Raw genomic sequence first — 25,141 nt, forward strand, 5'->3', positions numbered from 1 at the left:
CTCAGGCTGTTCAACATCTTGACAAAAGATATCAGAAACACTGCTGGGACAAGTGTTGAGGTTTTCAAGAATAAACCTTACAAGTATCTCCATCAGGTGCCAGGCCGCCCAGACTGTGATTGATATGTGAGCCAACCGGTCGTCAGCAGCAACAGTCTGTAAAGTAAAAGGACACAAGTGCAACTAATGTGACATTTATTGTGGCAACGTTTCGCTCTCCAGGAGCTTTATCAAGCCATTACAAACAATACATGGACACAGAGGGTATATAAAGGCTCAGAGTGAGGTGAATACTAGTGAGGTACCATTTCGATGTTCACTAGTGGTAGTAGTAGTAGTAGTAGTGGTAGTGACAAAAGCAATTAATTCGTACATGAGTAAAAGGATATAAAAGCTATTACTTGGGTAACATAAAAATAGGTTGGACAAATATAAACTGGAATGAGGCAGGTTGTTCTGGGGACCATCAGCCCCGCTCATCTTAAACACTCAGGCGACCTTCTCAACCGCATCCGTAACCTCTCCATCCGGAACAAGAAACTAAGCAGTTTGGATGTGACTTCCCTCTTCACAAAAGTACCTACCAAAAAAGCCATCGAGGTTCTACGACGTAAAGTCAACCAGGACCTTAATCTTCCTTTACCTCCCGGAGATTTTGTTGACTTGATTGAACTCTGTGTTAACTTCAACTGTTTTTCCTTCAATAACAAGCTCTACAAACAAACCTACGGCATGGGAATGGGGTCCCCAATAAGTGCCGTCCTAGCCAACTTATACATGGAACACCTAGAGTCTGAACACTTCGCCAACATCATCCCTTCAAGCGTCACTTGGTTACGTTACGTGGACGATGTCCTCGTAATAACTCCAAAACGTTTTGATGTACGGGATCTTCAGGCAAGGCTCAACGCAGTTGAACCAGCGATTCAGTTTACACTGGAAGAAGAGTCCAATGACAAGCTACCTTTCCTCGACGTCCTCATTCACAAAGTAGACAACAACCTAAGATTTCAAGTTTATCGGAAACCCACCAATAAAAATGATCTCACACACTTCTATTCCAGTCAAGATACCAAGACCAAAAGAGGCATCATCATCGGGTTTTTCCTAAGAGCATACCGAATTTGTAGTCCTGAGTTTCTTGACGAGGAATGTACTTACATTCACCAAACATTTACTGAGTTACAATTTCCTTCTTTTTTCATCAAAGACTGCAAGAAAAGAGCTCTTCAGATCATCAATTCTCCACGCATCAACGCCGCTCCCAACAAAGTTATAATTCTTCCCAACAGCCAGGTTGCACTAAACGTCTCAAAAGTACTTTCACAAGCTAACACCAGAGTCGCCATCGCTTCTACCACTTCAATAAAGGATCTAACCAGGACAAAACCCAAGCACCACGAACCAGTCAATGCAGGAGTTTACACTATACCCTGTGGAGGCTGTGACAAGATCTACGTAGGTGAAACAGCAAGAAACCTCGACACCCGCCTCAATGAACACATATACGCATGTAGGAACGACAACTTAAACAACGCCTGTGTACAACACCGAAATTCCACCAATCATCTTATGAAATTCAGAGACGCCCAATTAGTGATAAAAGAAACTAATTTCCGCACACGCAAGTGCCTTGAATCAGCACTGATCGCTGTTTCGAATACAATTAAACAAAACAACGGCAGCTTCACCATCTCCGAAGTCTTAGCAAGAATCCTCCTGAAAACAGTAAACCCTGCCATCACATAGTCTCTCCTGTTATACTACACAAAGCACAGAGAGTGAACACTGTAACAACCTGCCTCATTCCAGTTTATATTTGTCCAACCTATTTTTATGTTACCCAAGTAATAGCTTTTATATCCTTTTACTCATGTACGAATTAATTGCTTTTGTCACTACCACTACTACTACTACTACTACCACTAGTGAACATCGAAATGGTACCTCACTAGTATTCACCTCACTCTGAGCCTTTATATACCCTCTGTGTCCATGTATTGTTTGTAATGGCTTGATAAAGCTCCTGGAGAGCGAAACGTTGCCACAATAAATGTCACATTAGTTGCACTTGTGTCCTTTTACTTTACATATTGTCGGTAATTCTACCAACTTTATTATAGCAACAGTCTGGTTGATCAGAAAAACACTAGACAAACCTGGCGCAGGGCCGGGCTCCAGAAATAGAAAAATTCTCGAAATTCATCAAAGGAATTTCTAAGAAATTTGAAGTCCCACTGGACAACACAGTACCAACCATCAACATATCGGGTATCTAATTATGATTCTTACCAAAAATTTAGTTAATTTTGATGTCCATGAGACGTGATGAATTAAGACGCAACGCATATGTCTTTCCACAGGTAAATTAATTTTCCACAAACTATAGAGTTCAATAAACAATGGAGTCCATTAAATTACACAATCCAACTTGATATTTAAGTGAATCTCGTGATTTCGAACATCTCCGTGAGGATACACTGGCATCCATAATGCTAATCGTATTGTACTCAGCGGTTAAGTAATTCTCCATCTGTGAAGAAGTGCCTTCTTGTCACGGTCTCTGAACACACAAGGTCGCTTCAACTGTCTTGGAAAACCATCAGTGCATTACCAGACTAAAAATTTGGCCGAAATGTTATTGTATACTATCCCTCCGTCTCTGTAGGATGCACTCTCTTAAACCCAGAGATTACTCTCAGGTTTGTCGGTCTAATACACTCTCTCTGTCATTTCCATTGATTTGATTGTATGACGGAATCGCTGTATCTCTAGTATCGGTGTTCATATATATATATATATATGTGTGTGTGTGTGTGTGTGTGTGTGTGTGTGTGTGTGTGTGTGTGTGTGTGTGTGTGTGTGTGTGTGTGTGTGTGTGTGTGTGTGTGTGTGTGTGTGCGTAAATTACAACACTCCTTCACAACATTAAATAATATAAAAAAAATATAATTAATAGTAACAATAATGTTACGAATTTATAGAGAACTTCATTAACATTATCTCAGCTGTGTGATAATAATAACTATGATCTTGTTACTATAACTCAGTTAAGAGTTATTCTTAACACACACTTAATTTAATGCGAGAAACTACGAGCCATGAAATACAGACAAACCCGTGTACAGCGTACAGTGAACTCTCTTAAAAGCTATAATATATAGTGAGATTTTTTTACGAATGTAGTTAAGTAGCACGTACTATGATGGTTTTACGAGGTTAGGCTTGGACCTCACCTGCTATTCAATTTTGAGTTTAGTGTATCTAGAGGAGCCAAGAACAACAATGGTGATGGTTAGGTAAGGTTCGTCAGGAAACAGGACAAGTGTCTCCTGACGCGGGGCTTAGATGATGACCCGCCGTTGGAGCTTTTGGTCATCTAACAGAGGCCTTCCGCTGGCTTACCAGTCTACCCCTTTAAAAATTATGGTCATAATTATAGCCATTTTTTGACAATTGAAATAAGTCACTTCGGCTTCTTTTTTGGATTATCCTGGGTAATTTACACATCGTAAGATAATTGTATGCGTGTGTACCTGTGCCTAAATAGACTTACTTATTTACATACTTATTTACTTATAAGCAGTGGTGGAACCCATTTATGGGGCCCTGAAGCTTGAACTGCTATGGGGGGGCCCCTTCTCACACAGCAGTCCCCCAAAATTTAAGCAATGTGAACTAAACTCCCTTCCGGGGCCCCTCCGGGATTAGGGGCCCCTCCGGGATTAGGGGCCCCTCCGGGAATAGGGGCCCTGAAGCTTAAGCTTCATTAGTTTCATTAGTCCCTGCTTATAAGAGAGCTTGTTGTACGTGACAGCAGTGAAGATAGTCGTGGTAAGCGTGAGGACGTGGGTTACATCTCTGCGGGTCACCAGACACGACAAGACTTGACATCATCGCATTAACCTGTGGTCCTTAAGACTGACTTAGACCCATGTCTTAAATCCTCGAGGGATTATTTTTTTTTTTATTATTTTAACAAAATCGGATTCATCAACAGTACTGTGTTACCCTATTTAGCAAAATTAGGTTTATCAGGAGTATTGTTCTAATCATATTTAACAAAATTAGATTCATCGGTTGTATTCTGGTATCCAATTTAGCAAACTCTGGGTCTTAACCAGTGTTATTAAGCAATATTGAACATTATCACTAATGCTGCACCTAATTTACCCAAACTGAGTATATCAGCAGTCTGCTTCTGTTTGATACTTATTAAAAGCCACATTTATGGAGTAAACACCAGCGGCTGCTAGTCCTGAGGCTTTCTTGGTAGCGCACTCAGCTCACACACTTAGCATCTGGGGTTCGATCCCCGGTACGGGTGAAAACATAGGGTGTGTTTCCTTAAGATACCTAGGGTGTGGGTGGCATCCTGGGGGTGTGGGTGGCATTCTGGGGATGTAGGTGGCATCCTGGGGGTGTGGCTGGCATCCTGGGGTGTGGATGGCATCCTGGTGGTGTGGGTAGCATCCTGGGGATGTGGTAGTATACCCTAGATAGTACTGGATGTTGAAATAAGCTTAGGTAGGATAACACCCTGTATATCTGATTTGTATGAAAATATAACAACATTGTCGTAATGAGTGACACTAAAGAACTGTAAATTTGGCTTAAGAGAGACTAAGAAACACTGGGTGAATGTGGACTCGAACACCGTCTCACAATGTACCCGCTGCCTCTTCCAATTGTCCGTCCTCTGGAAGTCAAGCCGCCGCTCTCTTTCGTTATGGCAAAAAGTTCGGCCAAAAAACAGAGCACAAAAAAGTATGATAAGATTCAAAATGAACCAGCGGGACATGTGTGAAAAAGTTGCATAATGGAAAATGTTTTTCGAGTGAGTGGACGCATTGTCAGGCGGAGGACGAGTGCTGGGACGTGTTGATGACGTGTTTGTTCTGATAGATGGCGTGTTGTGGTGCTACTCAGGTGTGTGTGTGTGTGTGTGTGTGTGTGTGTGTGTGTGTGTGTGTGTGTGTGTGTGTGTGTGTGTGTGTGTGTGTGTGAGTGTAAACTAGCATAATGCTGGCATTATTAAAACTGGAAAAAAATATGTAAATGAGGATACTAGTGGTTTAATTTATGTATTGGAAGAGTTACAGTGCAGTTACATCTAAGCTGAATGTTAACTCAAGTTACTTTAACACAGGTGCAGGTTGGTAAAAAAGACAGTCAGCTGACTGACTCCTCAGCTGTCTGACTCCTCAGCTGACTGACTCCTCAGCTGACTGAATCCTCAGCTGACTGACTCCTCAGCTGACTGACTCCTCAGCTGACTGACTCCTCAGCTGACTGACTCCTCAGCTGACTGAATCCTCAGCTGACTGACTCCTCAGCTGACTGACTCCTCAGCTGACTGACTCCTCAGCTGACTGACTCCTCAGCTGACTGACTCCTCAGCTGACTGACTCCTCAGCTGACTGACTCCTCAGCTGACTGAATCCTCAGCTGACTGACTCCTCAGCTGACTGACTCCTCAGCTGACTGAATCCTCAGCTGACTGACTCCTCAGCTGACTGACTCCTCAGCTGTCTGACTCCTCAGCTGACTGACTCCTCAGCTGACTGAATCCTCAGCTGACTGACTCCTCAGCTGACTGACTCCTCAGCTGACTGACTCCTCAGCTGACTGACTCCTCAGCTGACTGACTCCTCAGCTGACTGACTCCTCAGCTGACTGACTCCTCAGCTGACTGAATCCTCAGCTGACTGACTCCTCAGCTGACTGACTCCTCAGCTGACTGAATCCTCAGCTGACTGACTCCTCAGCTAATTCCTCAGCTGACTAACTCATCAGCTGACTGACTCCTCAGCAGACTAACTCCTCAGCTGACTAACTCCTCAGCTGGCTGACTCCTCAGGTGACTAACTCCTCAGCTGACTAACTCCTCAGCTGACTGACTCCACAGCTGACTAACTCCTCAGCTGACTGACTCCTCAGCTGACTAATTCCTCAGCTGACTGACTCCTCAGCTGACTGACTCCTCAGCTGACTGACTCCTCAGCTGACTAACTCCTCAGCTGACTAACTCCTCAGCTGACTGACTCCTCAGCTGATTGACTCCTCAGCTGACTGAATCCTCAGCTGACTGACTCCTCAGCTGACTGACTCCTCAGCTGACTGACTCCTCAGCTGACTGACTCCTCAGCTGACTGAATCCTCAGCTGACTGACTCCTCAGCTGACTGACTCCTCAGCTGACTGACTCCTCAGCTGACTGACTCCTCAGCTGACTGAATCCTCAGCTGACTGACTCCTCAGCTGACTGACTCCTCAGCTGTCTGACTCCTCAGCTGACTGACTCCTCAGCTGACTGAATCCTCAGCTGACTGACTCCTCAGCTGACTGACTCCTCAGCTGACTGACTCCTCAGCTGACTGACTCCTCAGCTGACTGACTCCTCAGCTGACTGACACCTCAGCTGACTGAATCCTCAGCTGACTGACTCCTCAGCTAATTCCTCAGCTGACTAACTCATCAGCTGACTGACTCCTCAGCTGACTAACTCCTCAGCTGACTAACTCCTCAGCTGGCTGACTCCTCAGCTGACTAACTCCTCAGCTGACTAACTCCTCAGCTGACTGACTCCACAGCTGACTAACTCCTCAGCTGACTGACTCCTCAGCTGACTAATTCCTCAGCTGACTGACTCCTCAGCTGACTGACTCCTCAGCTGACTGACTCCTCAGCTGACTAACTCCTCAGCTGACTAACTCCTCAGCTGACTGACTCCTCAGCTGATTGACTCCTCAGCTGACTGACTCCTCAGCTGACTGACTCCTCAGCTGACTAACTCCTCAGCTGACTGACTCCTCAGCTGACTGACTCCTCAGCTGACTGACTCCTCAGCTGACTGACTCCTCAGCTGACTGAATCCTCAGCTGACTGACTCCTCAGCTGACTGACTCCTCAGCTGTCTGACTCCTCAGCTGACTGACTCCTCAGCTGACTGAATCCTCAGCTGTCTGACTCCTCAGCTGACTGACTCCTCAGCTGACTACCTCCTCAGCTGACTAACTCCTCAGCTGACTGACTCCTCAGCTGACTGACTCCTCAGCTGACTGACTCCTCAGGTGATTGTCTAGCTGAGGAGTCAGTCAGCTGCTTCCCAATTTGCGGATGATATATAATTGAAGAGGATAATATAAACCAACGGAGGCAATAAAATACCACATATAGATCTGGACAAATAAGTGGTTGTTTGAATTCAACCCCCAATAAATGCAGGGTAATGAAATTTGGAAGAAGAAAGACTAGAACTGAGTTAATAAACGTCAATCATTCTCTCACCAAGAGTGATAAACGTCAATCATTCTCTCACCAAGAGTGATAAACGTCAATCATTCTCTCACCTAGAGTGATAAACGTCAATCATTCTCTCACCAAGAGTGATAAACGTCAATCATTCTCTCACCTAGAGTGATAAACGTCAATCATTCTCACACCAAAAGTGACAAACGTCAATCATTCTCTCACCAAGAGTGATAAACGTCAATCATTCTCTCACCAAGAGTGATAAACGTCAATCATTCTCTCACCTAGAGTGATAAACGTCAATCATTCTCTCACCAAGAGTGATAAATGTCAATCATTCTCACACCAAAAGTGACAAACGTCAATCATTCTCATACTAAGAGTAACTAACGTCAATCATTCTCATACTAAGAGTAACTAACGTCAATCATTCTCATACTAAGAGTAACTAACGTCAATCATTCTCACGCCAAGACTGATGAAGGCCAATCATTCTAAACGCTTCATTTCCCTCAGCCACTTCGTTGCCAGACTCTTAACGTATTAAATACGTTTGAATGTGTCCCTGATTATCCAAATCACTTTAACATTCATTATCTCGTTCTGGTTATTAACAAAAATATTTCAACGTAAGTAACAGTTAAAAATGTTGCACCAAATTGTTATATTTTTTTTAAAACGCCAATTAAAACGCAGATTCTAACATTTTCGTACACCGGCCTGATTAAATAATAGTTTAGTGATTATAAGTTAGTTTTAATGATGTCCGAAACGCTCTTAATAACCAGAGACTTTGTGTGCCAATAACATCAATTGATACTATATCAGTTGTATATTGCACTTTATAGAAATCAAGATTGTCATACCTGGAGTATACCTGGAGAGGGTTTCGGGGGTCAACGCCCCCGCGGCCCTGTCTGAGACCAGCCTCGTCATCAGTAATCACGAATATTCATCTCGTCAGCAGTGTTCAAATCAGTAAGAATTATGAGCATTTTGAGAAAGTCACCGAAACGTTCCGGAATAAAGCTACCGAACTGTTGCACAGGTGTCTTACTTTTTTAGATGTCTGTATTGTATGCCATTTTTATATTCACCTTGATGTACCCTGGTTCTTCAGAGATCTTGAATCAGTCACATGTATCCTGGTTCTTCTAAGATCTTGAATCAGTTACATGTATCCTGGTTCTTCTAAGATCTTGAATTAGTCACATGTATCCTGGTTCTTCAAAGATCTTGAATTAGTCACATGTATCCTGGTTCTTCTAAGATCTTGAATCAGTCACATGTATCCTGGTTCTTCAAAGATCTTGAATCAGTCACATGTATCCTGGTTCTTCTAAGATCTTGAATCAGTTACATGTATCCTGGTTCTTCAAAGATCTTGAATCAGTCACATGTATCCTGGTTCTTCAAAGATCTTGAATCAGTCACATGTATCCTGGTTCTTCAAAGATCTTGAATCAGTCACAAGTATCCTGGTTCTTCAAAGATCTTGAATCAGTTACATGTATCCTGGTTCTTCAAAGATCTTGAATTAGTCACATGTATCCTGGTTCTTCTAAGATCTTGAATCAGTCACATGTATCCTGGTTCTTCTAAGATCTTGAATTAGTCATATGTATCCTGGTTCTTCAAAGATCTTGAATCAGTCACATGTATCCTGGTTCTTCAAAGATCTTGAATCAGTCACATGTATCCTGGTTCTTCAAAGATCTTGAATTAGTCACATGTATCCTGGTTCTTCTAAGATCTTGAATCAGTCACATGTATCCTGGTTCTTCTAAGATCTTGAATCAGTCACATGTATCCTGGTTCTTCTAAGATCTTGAATCAGTCACATGTATCCTGGTTCTTCAAAGATCTTGAATTAGTCACATGTATCCTGGTTCTTCAAAGATCTTGAATTAGTCATATGTATAACAAGGGCCGCTAAACGCACGCCTGAGGGCATCAAACGCTTGGGTTCTGATAGGGATCCAATAACATCTAAGGGTTCTTGAACCCCCTAGTAGAGAACCGCTATTGCTAGGGGTCCCGTTCTAAACTTCATGAATAATACAGTTTGATCAGAGAGAGAGAGGTGGTTGAGAAGGGGGGGGGGGCGATAAGAGCATTAGATTCCTTGCTTAAGTTAAGAGAGACCATCAGCGTGTCCCTCACTCCCTGTATCTGCCGTGGCAGTCTGACCCCCCGCTGTCTAAACTCCTTTGATCGCCTGCCTCGGCTTTCAACACCTTTTAAAGAGTATCCTTGTTTATCTCCCGGTGTAAAGAGTTGAGTGCTTGAGCCTTCACTCTTGATGGCCCAGGCTCTTTCATCATCGAGACAAAGAGCTGTATTCTCCTCCACACGTGTGTTAAGACGGTGCAGGAGGAAGATACCAGGGCATCATTGATGCTGTGTGCCGCTCGGACATCCTATCCTGGACGGTCTTCTATAAGAAGTACAAGTCCGCTGTAATTTAAAGTGCATAGGCAGCCCCTCGTGTTAAGAGCAGACATTATTTCACCGCTACTATGACAGTCAAACAAATGACTGTTTAACGAGGCATAAACACAGCCAATCGGACTTGCATAGAAAACAAACTTAAACAGGGAAGCTACAATTATTATTATTATTATTATTATTATTATTATTATTATTATTATTATTATTATTATTATTATTATTATACCTTAGAAAACTTACCTAACCTTATTATAAAAATCGCAATTTAATTTATCCTAATCCAACTAAGTATATTTTAGATAAGCTTTTTTCATTGGGTTCAGAATGATTTTTGCGAGATTACTGCATACACAAATTTTCGCAGGCCTTATTCGGCAAGAAGAGCGTTGCTATTTAAGCCAAAATAGCAAGTTTTACCTATTCGGCGCGACACACACACACACACACACACACACACACACACACACACACACACCCACACACACCCACACACACACATATATAGATATATATATATATATATATATATATATATATATATATATATATCATGTGGGAGTTCGACACGTGGATTAGGTAAGAAATACTCACGCAGGCTGTTATTACGTATAATTGCAGATATGTGGAGAGAGCCCTTGCCGCCGTTACCTTGCCTCCCTGCTCACACTCGTAACACTGCCTGACCGGCCGCCCACGTACCCATGGGTCTTTGAATAATGCCAGATCAGCGCAATATGAATAGACAGTGTCTCAGGCAGAGATGGTTGGTCGTTGAGTCAACGGTACACTGGTTACTGGTAACTGGTTACTACTACTGAGAGCTCGGCGACGCTAACGTATGTCGTCCCGACATACAACTAATACAAACTAGAGATTGCAGGTATATGGCTTGGGCTGATTCTATACAATGTCAAAGTACACAACAATTAAACATTATATATATACATAAGTAGAACATTGGAATGAAAGCTTACGTAACTGAAACTGTAATGCAATACAAGGTATACTATAGTACAACTTAAAACTCAACAAATGAACAACGAACTCAACGTGGAGATTACAAGTGATAAAAAAAAATTTTGATCGATCGATCTGTATTCGTGTGATCTACGGATTCTGAGGAAGGAATATATACAAAGAAAGAGTGTTTAACAGAAAGGCAGATTCGGTGCACGCAAATCTAGACTGTTAACTCTCAGAATGTGGAGAGAACATGAATGCAAAAAAAAATTCTTGAATACTGATAAGTTGATACTGTAATTATTCATCTATACAGGTTATTTACATTTAACCCCAACTCTGCTAGGGTGTAATTGACATATGCAGAATGGGTGTCATCTCTGGGAGGATCAAACTCTGTAGCATTGGCTAACTCATGCTGTATTTGAGGCAAATCTGAATTGGAAGTTACAAATGATACTTGAGGATTTCTCAATACCTGTCGTGTACGTAGGGAATAACGACATTCAGGTTGATCGTCTGACTGAGTATCAGAGGAAGAGAGTACAGGATCAGGAGGATTGTCAGAGTCTGTCACATTAGTCTGGGTTGGAACGTCATTATCATCACATACTAACTTCATATGATCTAAATGCGATTCTTTATACTGACCAGTACTAATCTCTCTAACCTTATACTTATTACCAGTGATGTGTTCAACTACTCGATAAGGACCAACAAACTTTTGATCAAGCTTTGGCATTGCAGACGTTTTGTTAAAGTTAATCAGCATAACTCTCGAACCTACTTTGATTTTGGATGGCTTTGCTCGAGTGTTTGCGACTCTTGTAAATTCAGCTGTTGATTTATGAAGTGTTTCACGGATTCTTCTAAAAACACTTTGAGCTAAGCTGGTACGAGTTGCTATGAAATCATCAGGGTTGTAATTTGGTTTCGGATTAGAATATAACAACTCATAAGGCAAACGTTTATCTACACCATACAATGCATAATGTGGAGTGTCACCTATAGAAACATTGTAAGCAGAATTTATAGCACACTGCACATCAGGTATAACTTCATCCCAAGTTTCACTGTTGGGATTGATAGTGGCTCTCAAGACATCAAGTACTTTCTTATTGGTTCGTTCCGCTAACCCATTGCTGGCAGGATGATGAGGAACAATGGTGGATTTAGAGATCTTGTACAAGGTACACAAATTTTCAAGAATTTCATTACAGAATTCACCTCCATTATCTGTTACTAGGGACTTAGGAGTGGTCTGCCTGCAGATAATGCGTTCTTTAAACGCTTTAGCTACTGTCTCGGCAGTCTTATCTGCAATAGGAACTAACTCACAATATCTGGTGAAATGGTCTACCATAACACACAGATGTTTGTTGCCTTGGAGGGAACATTGGAAATTAGTTAACAAATCTAGCGCAACTCTTTCCCACGGTTCGCTAGTAGTTGGATATACTTGGATTGGATTAGGACCATTAGCATTGCCTTTATGTTGCATGCAGACACTACATTTCCTAACATACTCAGAAATATCAGTTGCCATACGAGGCCAAAAGTATTTCAATCTGGCTTGTTTTACTGAACGATCCATACCAGGGTGTGCAACACCTGGTACATCGTGAACTAGCTGTAAGGCTACATTCACTAGTGACTGTGGAATTACTAACTGGTATACTCTTCTGCTAGGAGTACCCAACTCGGCTGTTCGATACAGTAATTCTTGGTTCATGACAGAGTCACTGATGGGTGCTGGTGGCTTCACATTCAGAATAAGATCTTCCTGGAGCAGGAATCGAATCACACCAGACCACATGGGATCTGTTCGTTGAGCATTCTTTACATCTTCAGCACTAAATGGAGGGTCTGCAGTTACTATACTAACATGTCGCGATAAGGCATCTGCGACTACATTTGACTTGCCAGGTAAATGCTCAAAGGTGGGATTGAACTCTTGGATAGTCAAGGTCCATCTAGCTAACCTTCCAGTAGGTTGTTTGTTCTGGAATAAGGGTATCAGTGGAGCATGGTCTGTCAAGACATGAACAGAGTACTGATAAATAATGTCTCGGAAGTGCTTTAAAGACCATACTATTGCTAAAGCTTCTTGCTCAGTTACTGTATAATTACGTTCAGCCTTCGTAAGGACTCGGCTAGCAAATGCAACTGCGTTGTACTTGCCATCGGTCTTCTGAGCTAGTACGGCACCTATGCCAATTGAACTAGCATCAGTTGTCAGATAGAAGGGCTTAGAAAAATCTGGAAATTTCAAAATTGGAGCAGATGTTAGCTTTTCTTTTAGAGTTTGGAATGCTCTTTCTTGACGGAAGGTCCAAACAAAAGGAGCATCTTTCTTAAGCAACTCAGTTAGAGGAGCAGCTATGGAAGAAAAATTGGCAATGAAAGATCTATAAAAACCTGCTAAGCCCACAAAGGATCTTACGGCATCAGCAGTTTTGGGAGTTGGAAAATTTAGTACTGCAGTTACTTTACTTTGGTCAGTCTAACCCCTCTAGGAGTGACTACGTGACCAAGAAACTTAATTTCTGATCTGAAAAATTGACATTTAGACAGTTTGATCTTTAAATTGGCTTCTTCAAGCTTACCAAGTACTACATCAAGTCTTTTCAAGTGTGTATCCACGTCTTTAGACATGACGATTACGTCATCTAAGTACACCATAAGTGCAATACCTATGAGACCTCTAAAGATATTAGTCATGAGCCTTGAGAACGTGATAGGGGAAGATCGTAATCCAAATGCCATACGGAGGAAGTGATAATGACCTGTAGGAGTGGAGAATGCAGTTAGCTCTTGGCTGTCCTCGTGAAGAGGGACTTGCCAAAACCCTTGTAACAAATCTAGGGTTGAAAAGACTTTGTTATCTCCGATATTACGTAAAAGATCACCCAGTACAGGGAGTGGAAAGCGATCTGGAATGGTTTTCGCGTTTAACTTCCTAAAGTCAATTACTGGGCGCCAAGTACCATCCTTCTTAGGTACTAGTATCAAGGGTGCATTCCAAGGTGAATTGCTAGGTGCAATAACTCCATCATCAAGCATTTGATTGATCAATTCTTCTGCAACAGCAACTTGTGAATGAGGCATTCTGTACGCAGGTATGTAGATAGGTCTAGTACCAGGTTCAAGTGGAATACGATGGGACAATAAGTTCGTTATACCCATCTTCTCACCTGGTAAAGCAATGGCTTTACGACGTTTGTTCAACAGAGTCAACAAACGCTTGACTTCATCTGGGAAATCAGTGGGAGCTAAGTCTTTCTCCTCAACTGGTGGAACAGATTGATCCAGTGAAGTGGATGAGGTCTCCCCGGCAGAAATAGCACCGACCCACTGGTCAGGTGACAACGCATCCTCTACCTGAACAGGGTAAGGATAGTGAACAAGGTCAACAAGATTGGTCTTCTCTCTCTCAGCTGGGTTAGAAGCTGGGTTGGCTGACTGGCTTACCCCACGAGAATGGCTGGCTGGAAGACGTGTAACGATGCACAAAGCACGGAGGAGCAGTTGGATGACAGGAGACAGGCTGGATGATAGGCTGACTGGCGTTCACTTCCACAGTCTGGCTTACTGACTGGCTTAATTGCAAAATCCGGGTCAACCCCTCGGAGATTGAAGCAATTAGCACACGAACTAAGCCAGGAAGCTTGAAACGGCTGCAACAGGCTTGCAGGCTGAAGGTTGTGAGGGGAGTAGGTGGCTGGCTGGAGGTGGTGCGTGAGGGTAGTGCTGGCGGGTGAGAGTTCACCTTTGACCCTGCCGGCTATGCACAAACAGCCTTCTACGTCTTGAATTACTCTTAAAAACGTAAATCCACGCTCCACACCGCTGCCACCATTTATCATGTGGGAGTTCGACACGTGGATTAGGTAAGAAATACTCACGCAGGCTGTTATTACGTATAATTGCAGATATGTGGAGAGAGCCCTTGCCGCCGTTACCTTGCCTCCCTGCTCACACTCGTAACACTGCCTGACCGGCCGCCCACGTACCCATGGGTCTTTGAATAATGCCAGATCAGCGCAATATGAATAGACAGTGTCTCAGGCAGAGACGGTTGGTCGTTGAGTCAACGGTACACTGGTTACTGGTAACTGGTTACTACTACTGAGATATATATATATACATATATATACACATATATATATATATATACATATATATACACATATATATATATATATACATATATATAATACTATAAACGGAAGAGAGATAAGAGAACGTGGGTTTCGTGTGTTCGTGGGATAAACTGGACACATATGCGTATGAGCTCAATTTTAATTTTTAAAGAAAATTACTGGGAGACGTAACACCCAACACGGATCACTGATATTAATATATTCTGGACACAGCTAGTAGTATATAATGTTAAACAACGTTGAGAATAACCGTGTTTTCATTAGTAACGTTGTCTTGTATTATTGACAAGTAACATACTGATCACAGTATAAATAACGAGACTATTTTTAAACAGAAGGGAAAAAAATTAAAAATAACTCTCTATCTTTTGATTGAGGATTAGTAATCCTTGATAACCCAGGAAAGCCAAGCAATGTGGCTTATCTCACTTAGGGTCATGTCCAGGTCCTTTCCCAGCTGCTGGAACCCACAGTAACTATCTGGTAAACAGCTAACTTGCTGTTAGGTGAACAGTGGCAGCATCTCGCCCGGCCCAGGAGGTGCACCTGGGTCCTGTCCCACAGGAGAAGAAAACTCTGCCACGAAGCACCAAGACACACTCGAAGATATTTAAATATTATTTACAAACCTATTGTTACATTATACATAAATACTCAAGAAAGAAAAAAATAATAAATACATTTATAACCCAGGGGAGTTTTAATATTTTTTTTTTGCAGTATAAAGAAGCTTTATTTACCTTATAATACTTTTAATTATAACCAGACTTTTTGAAAGGGTGGACGGGTAAGCCAGCGGAATGCCTCGGTCAGATGACCAAAAGTTCCAGCTGCGGGGTCATCATATGACTAAGACCCGCGTCAGGAAACACTTGTCCTGTTTCCTGATGAACCTAACCTAACCTAACCTAACCTAACCTAACCTAACCTAACCTAACCTAACCTAACTTAACCAATAATTCTCGTATTGTTATTGTTTAATCTACTGTTAAAATTAATGACTCAAGATTTAACATTAAGACTTCATGTTAATGTTTTGTTTAAGTATTGCTGAAGATAAGTTGACAAAATTCCGTCTATTATTAAAACTCCGGATAAAGAAACTCTATGGTGCATTATAACCAGAACCTGAGATATGACGAACCTCGGATAAGCCGGATACTCGGATTGTTATTATTATTATCATGGGAAAGTGCTAAACCCGTATGGATTATGCAGCGCTCGTTAGGCATTCAGGCTCCATTAAGGGAACTGGAGAACAGATCCAATTCCCTAGATCAAGAGCTTGAGATAAGTCGAACTTCGGGTAAGATGAACTTCGCATCACCTGGAAACTCTGGATGAACCGGAACTGTAGATCTGCCGCAACTCTGCATACAGTAAACTCTCTTATTAAAGCTACTCTATACATAGCGGAATTTTTTTTTTCAGTGTATGCAATCGAAAAATGCGCTCAGTAACTGAAGAACGCATGATGAAGCCATCACTATGACAGGGTCAACAGGAAAGGTGGTGGAGTAGCGATGTATGTCAGAGACAATTTAAATTGTTGTGTTAGACAAGATATTAAATTAGAAGCGTCAGCCACTGAATCTGTTTGGTTACAGCTTCTCGAGGGCCGAGAAAAACTAATTTTGGGTGTGATTTACAGGGCCCCAAATCTTGATAGGGAGTGCAGTAAACTTCTATGGGACGAAATTCGTAAGGCATCTACATACGAAAATGTTGTGCTAATGGGAGATTTCAACTATAGACAGATTGACTGGAGCAATTTGACAGGAAATTTAGAGTCAGGTGACTTTCTTGATACGATCCAGGATTGTTTTTTAAAACAGTTTGTGACAGAGCCAACTAGGGGAAATAACCTCCTTGACTTGGTTCTTGCCAGTAGGGAAACACTAATTAATAATCTTGAGGTTAATGAAGAGCTTGGGGAAAGTGATCACAAATCACTCAGTTTTAATATATCATGGAATTCCCCTAATAATGGCAATCAAGTCTCCGTCCCTGACTTTCGCTTGGCTGATTTCATAGGACTGAAAAATTACTTAGGTGGGCTGAACTGGAATGACCTGACTAAGGGTCAGGTAGGTGGTGATGGTTGCCGATATGATGCTTTCCAGGGCATAGTTCTAGCTGCTCAGTCAAATTATGTTCCAAATAGGGAAATCAGATCAAACAAAAATGATCCTAAATGGATGAACAATAGATTAAAATATCTGATTGGTCAAAAGAGAGGCATATATAGGCAAATCAAAAGAGGAGAGGGGCAATTGAGAAATCGATATATTCAGTTAAAGAGAGAAATAAAAAAGGGAATTAGAAAAGCAAAAAGAGATTATGAGGTTAAAGTTGCAAGAGAATCGAAGACTAACCCAAAAGGATTCTTTCAGGTATACAGAAGTAAGATCAGGGACAAGATAGGCCCACTCAAAAGTTCCTCGGGTCAGCTCACTGACAGTGATAAGGAAATGTGTAGAATTTTTAACACATACTTCCTCTCAGTTTTTACACAGGAGGATACCAGCAATATTCCAGTAATGATAAATTATGTAGAACAGGACGATAATAAACTGTGCACTATTAGGGTCACAAGTGACATGGTCCTTAGGCAAATAGATAAATTAAAACCTAACAAATCCCCAGGCCCTGATGAACTGTATGCAAGGGTTCTAAAGGAATGTAAAGAGGAGCTTAGCACACCTTTGGCTAATCTTTTCAACATATCACTACAAACTGGCATGGTGCCAGATAAGTGGAAAATGGCAAATGTGATACCTATTTTCAAAACAGGTGACAGGTCCTTAGCTTCGAACTATAGACCAATAAGCCTAACCTCCATAGTGGGAAAATTTATGGAATCAATAATTGCCGAGGCAGTTCGTAGCCACCTTGAAAAGCATAAATTAATCAACGAATCTCAGCATGGTTTTACAAAGGGGCGTTCCTGCCTTACGAATTTATTAACTTTTTTCACTAAGGTATTTGAGGAGGTAGATCATGGTAATGAATATGATATTGTGTATATGGACTTCAGTAAGGCTTTTGACAGGGTCCCACATCAGAGACTATTGAGGAAAATTAAAGCACATGGAATAGGAGGAGAAATTTTTTCCTGGATAGAGGCATGGTTGACAAATAGGCAGCAGAGAGTTTGCATAAATGGGGAGAAATCAGAGTGGGGAAGTGTCACGAGCGGTGTTCCACAGGGGTCAGTGTTGGGCCCCCTGCTGTTCACAATCTACATAAACGACATAGATGAGGGCATAAAGAGCGACATCGGCAAGTTTGCCGATGACACCAAAATAGGCCGTCGAATTCATTCTGACGAGGACATTCGAGCACTCCAGGAAGATTTGAATAGACTGATGCAGTGGTCGGAGAAGTGGCAGATGCAGTTTAATATAGACAAATGCAAAGTTCTAAATGTTGGACAGGACAATAACCATGCCACATATAAACTAAATAATGTAGATCTTAATATTACGGATTGCGAAAAAGATTTAGGAGTTCTGGTTAGCAGTAATCTGAAACCAAGACAACAGTGCATAAGTGTTCGCAATAAAGCTAATAGAATCCTTGGCTTCATATCAAGAAGCATAAATAATAGGAGTCCTCAGGTTGTTCTTCAACTCTATACATCCTTGGTTAGGCCTCATTTAGATTATGCTGCACAGTTTTGGTCACCTTATTACAGAATGGATATAAATTCTCTGGAAAATGTACAAAGGAGGATGACAAAGTTGATCCCATGTATCAGAAACCTTCCCTATGAGGATAGACTAACGGCCCTGAATCTGCACTCTCTAGAAAGACGTAGAATTAGGGGGGATATGATTGAGGTGTATAAATGGAAGACAGGAATAAATAAAGGGGATGTAAATAGTGTGCTGAAAATATCTAGCCTAGACAGGACTCGCAGCAATGGTTTTAAGTTGGAAAAATTCAGATTCAGGAAGGATATAGGAAAGTACTGGTTTGGTAATAGAGTTGTGGATGAGTGGAACAAACTCCCAAGTACCGTTATAGAGGCCAGAACGTTGTGTAGCTTTAAAAATAGGTTGGATAAATACATGAGTGGATGTGGGTGGGTGTGAGTTAGACCTGATAGCTTGTGCTACCAGGTCGGTTGCCGTGTTCCTCCCTTAAGTCAATGTGACCTGACCTGACTAGGTTGGGTGCATTGGCTTAAGCCGGTAGGAGACTTGGACCTGCCTCGCATGGGCCAGTAGGCCTTCTGCAGTGTTCCTTCGTTCTTATGTTCTTATGTTCTTATTATGGGAGCGCAGAGTGGGAGCGCAAGGTGTGAGCGCAAGGTGGGAGAGCAAGTGACCTCCCACATTTCATACAAATGGCCCAGATGAAGGTAAACTGACCCGTTGTCTGAACACCACCAGCACCTTTGTCATGAAGACATGTCGTTTTATCAAGTGAGGAGGTGCTCGGGGACTGGCTTGAGGATGTGCTGGGTTATCTAGTGAGGAGGTGCTCGGGGACTGGCTTGAGGATGTGCTGGGTTATCTAGTGAGGAGGTGCTCGGGGACTGGCTTGAGGATGTGCTGGGTTATCTAGTGAGGAGGTGCTCGGGGACTGGCTTGAGGATGTGCTGGGTTACCTAGTAATGAGGTGCTCGGGGACTGGCTTGAGGATGTACTGGGTTATCTAGTGAGGAGGTGCTCGGGGACTGGTTTGAGGGTATGCTGGGTTATCTAGTGAGGAGGTGCTCAGGGACTGGCTTGAGGATGTGCTGGGTTATCAAGTGAGGTGGTGCTCAGGGACTGGGTAGAGGCCGGGAATACTAAGGATATGCTGGATTACCAAGTGAGAAGCAGCTGGGAGGGTGGAGGCGGGCAGTGCTCTCCTCCGGCTTATTTACAAGAGTTAAGTGACGCAATATTTCTCGTCTCTAATCTGTCATCAATTAATTGCCATAATTTAGAGCAAATATTCTCTATGGAGTGTTTTATATATATATATATATATATATATATATATATATATATACATTTATATATAAATATACATTTATATATATATTATATATATATACACATTTATATATAAATATACATTTATATATATATATACATTTATATATACATTATATATATATATATATATATATATATATATATATATATATATAAATATATATATAAATATAAATATATATATATATATATATATATGTCGTGCCGAATATGTAAAACTGGTCAATTAGCAAGAACTCATTTAAAATTAAGTCCTTCCTGAAATTTTCTCTTATACGTTTGAAGATATATTTTTTTCATTAATGTTGATGTAAAAATTTATAATTTTGCACGAAAAGAATTTTAGAAAACTTACCTAACCTTATTATAACAAGAACAATTTATTTTAGCCTAACCCAACTAAATATATTTTAGATTTGTTTACAATAATTTAATACTAAACAAACACAGTGAAATATATTTTTTTCGTTAGGTTCAGAATGATTTTGGCGAAATTATTGCATACGCAAATTTTCGCTTGTCCTATATGGCAAGCTGGGCGTTGCTATTTAAGCCAAGATCGCAAGTTCTGCATATTCGGCACGATATATATATATATATATATATATATATATATATATATATATATATATATATATATATATATATATATATATATATATATATATTTATCAATTCGCAAACAGGCGAAATTATTTGCAAACATTGTCTCTACGTCCACAGAAGGACTCGAACCTGCAAACTCAATATCAGAGTCCACAGTACTTTACCACGGAGCCAGACCCTAGATAAGTATGGGGACCTAGCCGAAGCTACACGATGTTTCCCCATACCCCGGAGCACTAGGCTTGTATTCAGTTATTTCATCAAATCCTGCCACATGCAGTGGACAACGAAAGAGATTTGAAATGCTTAACAGTTCGCAAACATGCGAAATTTACAAGCATTGTCTCTACATCCACAGCAGGGCTCGAACTTGTAAACTCTGTATCAGAGTCCACCCCCAAGCACTGGTCTATAACTTAATGCTGCCAGTCTGTCTCCGTTCTTAAAAGTTGGGATTACCTGGAGGTTATTCCGGGGATCAAAGCCCCCGCGGCCCGGTCCACGACCAGGCCTCCCGATGGATCAGGGCCTGATCAACTAGGCTGTTACTGCTGGCCGCACGCAGTCCGACGTACGAGCCACAGCCCGGCTGATCCGGCACTGACTTTAGGTATCTGTCCAGCTCTCTCTTGAAGGCAGCCAGGGGTTTATTGGCAAATTACATTTACTATCTTCCACACTTCAGGTAGTTGAACTGTTTTGATAGATATGTTGGAGATTTTTTTTAATGGCACACACAGTGCCTCTTTTTCCTCTCTCGGGACCCATGGAGAAATGTTGTCTCGTTTCACCATCTGTGAGGTATCTGGTTCACTTAGCAGTCTCTTTACTTCCTCCTCCACTGTGTAGTTTGTCCAGCACTTGTTGGTGTACCCTACCATTCTGGTTTGCTGGAGTCGTTTCTGTCTCTACTGAAAATACTTCCATAAATCTCGTGTTGAGCTCTTCACATACTTGTTGGTCATTTCTTGTGATCTCCCCTCCTTCCTTTCTTCCCTCCTTCCTCAGCCTGATTAAATGGTCCTTGACTGTTGTTTTCCTCCTGATGTGGCTCTACAAGTCTGGGTCAGATTTGGCTTTTGATGCTATGTCATTCTCGTACTTGCGCTGGGCCTCTCTCCTTACCCATGCATATTCGTTTCTGGGTATTTGATTAATCTCCATATTTTCCTGGGTCCTTTGTCTTCTATACATTTTCCATTCTCTAGCGCACTTATTTTTGGCCTCTCTACACCTTGGGTGAACCAAGGGCTCGTTCTGGTCTTCCCACTGTTTCTGTTGCCCTTGGGTACGAACCTCTCCTCTGTCTCCTTACATTTTGTGGCCACATATTCCATCATTTAATTTACTATTTTTTCCCAACAGTTCTCTTTCCCACTGTACCTCATGCAGGAAAGTCCTTTTGCCTGTGTAGTCTCTTCTTTTATAGTCTGGCCTCTCCCGTCCTACTTGTGCTGCTTCCCTCTCCAGTTTTAGCACTACAATGTATTAGAAGCTTAGGATCACGTGATCACCAGCTCCGAGTTGGAAGTTGAAAACACAGATGAATCACAGGGATGTTAGGAAGTATTTCTTCAGCCACAGAGCAGTCAGGAAGTGGAATAGTTTGGGAAGCGATGTAGTGGAGGCAGGATCCATACATAGCTTTAAGAAGATGTATGATAAAGATCATGGAGCTGGAAGAGTGACCTAGCAGCGACCAGCGAAGAGGCAGCACCAGGAGCTGTGAATCGACCCCTGCAACCACACATAGACAAGAACACACACACACGGTGGCCTGGTGGCTAAATAATTTATGACTGAAAGATTGTGTGAGAGTTTAGTCTATGAGGTTGGTATCTTGTGGATGGGTGAGTGTGGGGCCCCATGGGAGGGTGGATGAGTGTGGGGCCCCATGGGAGGGTTGGGGAGTGAGGGGCTCCCATGGAAGGGTGGCTGAGCGTGGGGCCCATATGGAAGGATGGGAAAGTGTGAGGCTCCCATGGAAAAATGGGTGAGCGTGGGGGTCCTATGGGAGAGTGGATGTCGGGTTCCAATGGAAGGATGAGTGAAGAGGGGGAAACCCCCCCCTGGGAAGATGGGTGACTAAGGCCCCCCATACTGCAGGATGTTTCGGAGATCAGCGCTCCTGCGGCCCGGTCCCATACCAGGCCTCTAGGTGGATCAGGGCCTGATCAACCAGGCTGTTACTGCTGGCCGCATGCAGGTTTATTATTAATTCCTCTTATGCAGGGACATCTGGGTATCTTTATTGTAGACGTTTCGCCATCCAGTGGCTTTATAAATACAAATCCAACGACATAATGGGAAGACTGTAGAACTACATAAAAAAGACGAGGTAATTAGTCCCTGAGTCTGGAGTCGATGTATTGAGGCCATCAATCTTGTTAAAAGTGCAACGTATGCGCAGAGATGGGGTTTATATACTGCAGACAGGTGAGGTGAAGCAGTGGTAGGCGGAGTCACCAGTGGAAAAACCCACTAGTGGAAGTAGGTCGAACCTTTACTTTAGACAAGCACTGAAGATTTCCCAGCATCAAGATGGTTTAGAAAATCACCAACATTTGGGTATCTTTATTCTCGAAACGTTTTGCCAGCCAGTGGCTTTTAGTCCAATCAGAGAACGATGACCAGAGTGTCTGGGGAAGTTCTGAATCTGGCAGAGTCTGGGACTGGTCAGACCCTTCCCCTAAACTCCCCTGCAACAATCCTCCCACCCCTGCCCCAGCTCTAACAACCCAACTCCCTCACTCCCACAACTCCATTACCCATTCCCCCAATCCACCTCCCTCCCTCTTTCCCCCCTCCTTCTCATGACAAATGAATGTGTTAATTGTATGTGTGTGTGTGTGTGTGTGTACTCACCTAATTGAGGTTGAAGGGGTCGAGACTCAGCTCCTGGCCCCGCTTCTTCACTGAACGCTACTAGGTCCTCTCTCTCCCTGCTCCATAAGCTTTTTAATACCTCATCTTAAAGCTTTGTATGGTTCCTGCCTCCACTACCTCACTTGCTAGGCTATTCCACTTCCTGACTACTCTATGGCTGAAGAAATACTTCCTAACATCCCTTTGACTCATTTGAGTCTTCAGCTTCCAATTGTGACCCCTTGTTTCTGTGTCCCCTCTCTGGAACATCCTGTCTCTGTCCACCTTGTCTATTCCACGCAGTATTTTGTATGTCGTTATCATGTCTCCCCTAACCCTCCTGTCCTCCAGTGTCGTCAGGCCGATTTCCCTTAACCTTTCTTCGTAGGACATTCCCCTGAGCTCTGGAACTAACCTTGTTGCAAACGTTTGCACTTTCTCTAATGTCTTGACATGCTTGTTCTAGTGTGGGTTCCAGACTGGTGCTGCATACTCCAGTATGGGCCTGACGTACACGGTGTACAGTGTCTTGAACGATTCCTTACTAAGGTATCAAAACGCTATTCTCAGGTTTGCCAGGTGTCCATATGTTGCAACAGTTATCTGGTTGATGTGTGCTTCCGGAGACGTGCTCGGTGTTATACTCACCCCAAGATTTTTCTCCTTACCTGGAGGTTACCTGGAGGTTATTCCGGGGATCAACGCCCCCGCGGCCCGGTCCACGACCAGGCCTCCCGATGGATCAGGGCCTGATCAACTAGGCTGTTACTGCTGGCCGCACGCAGTCCGACGTACTCTGTCTGCGGTCTTCTTTGCCCTCCCCCGATCTTCATGACTTTGCATTTGGCGGGGTTAAATTCGAGAAGCCAATTGCTCGACCAGGTGTCCAGTCTGTCCAGGTCTCTTTGAAGTCCTGCCTGATCCTCATCTAATTTAATTCTCCTCATTAACTTCACAACATCTGCGAACAGTGACACTTCTGAGTCTATCCCTTCCGTCATGTCATTCACATAAGTGCCTCTTTTCTGTCTCCTTTATTAAAAAATGGGAACTACATTTGCCATCTTCCATACCTCAGGTAGTTGCCCAGTTTCAAGGGATGTGTTGAAGATTGTGGTTAGCGGCACACACAGCATTTCTGCTCCTTCTCTAAGGATGCACGGGGAGATGTTGTCCGGTCCCATTGCCTTTGAGGTATCAAAATCCCTTAGCAACTTCTTCACCTCCTCTTCAGTTGTGTGTATGTCATCCAACACTTGTTGGTATATTCCTTGTTGGTGTCCCCCTCTGTTCTGTCTTCCCAGAGGCCTTCCTGTCTCCACTGTAAATACTGTGTGTGTGTGTGTGTGTGTGTGTGTGTGTGTGTGTGTGTGTGTGTGTGTGTGTGTGTGTGTGTGTGTTTGTGTGTGTGTGTGTGTGTGGTGTTGTTCATGTGTGTGTGTGTGTGTCGATGTCACGACCACTGTCCAGCATCTGATCTCCTTTGTTACCGCCACAGGGGATCAGACCCAATTAAAGGATGTGGGAGCGCGTGTTTGAGGGATGGAGAAATAGGTGGGCGGCACTAGTGTTTGGATGGCTAGATTATTATTATTATATTCAAGGGGGAAGCACTAAACCCGTAGGATTATACAGTGCCTGTCGGGGGAATGACGGAAGGCATTTAGGCTTAATTAAGGGAACTGGAGCACAGATCCAGTTTCCTAGATCAAGAGCCCCTCACCTGCATCAAGGCACCTTCCTTGAGGGGTTGGATGGCTAGAAGACGTGGGTCTGGACCCGTCACCTGATGGACCACCCACACACACACACACACTGCAGGTAATCTACCACGTCTACACCCAGCAAGGGC

The sequence above is a fragment of the Cherax quadricarinatus genome, chromosome 19, assembly GCF_038502225.1.
Source record: "Cherax quadricarinatus isolate ZL_2023a chromosome 19, ASM3850222v1, whole genome shotgun sequence".
Taxonomy (NCBI): Eukaryota; Metazoa; Arthropoda; class Malacostraca; order Decapoda; family Parastacidae; genus Cherax; species Cherax quadricarinatus.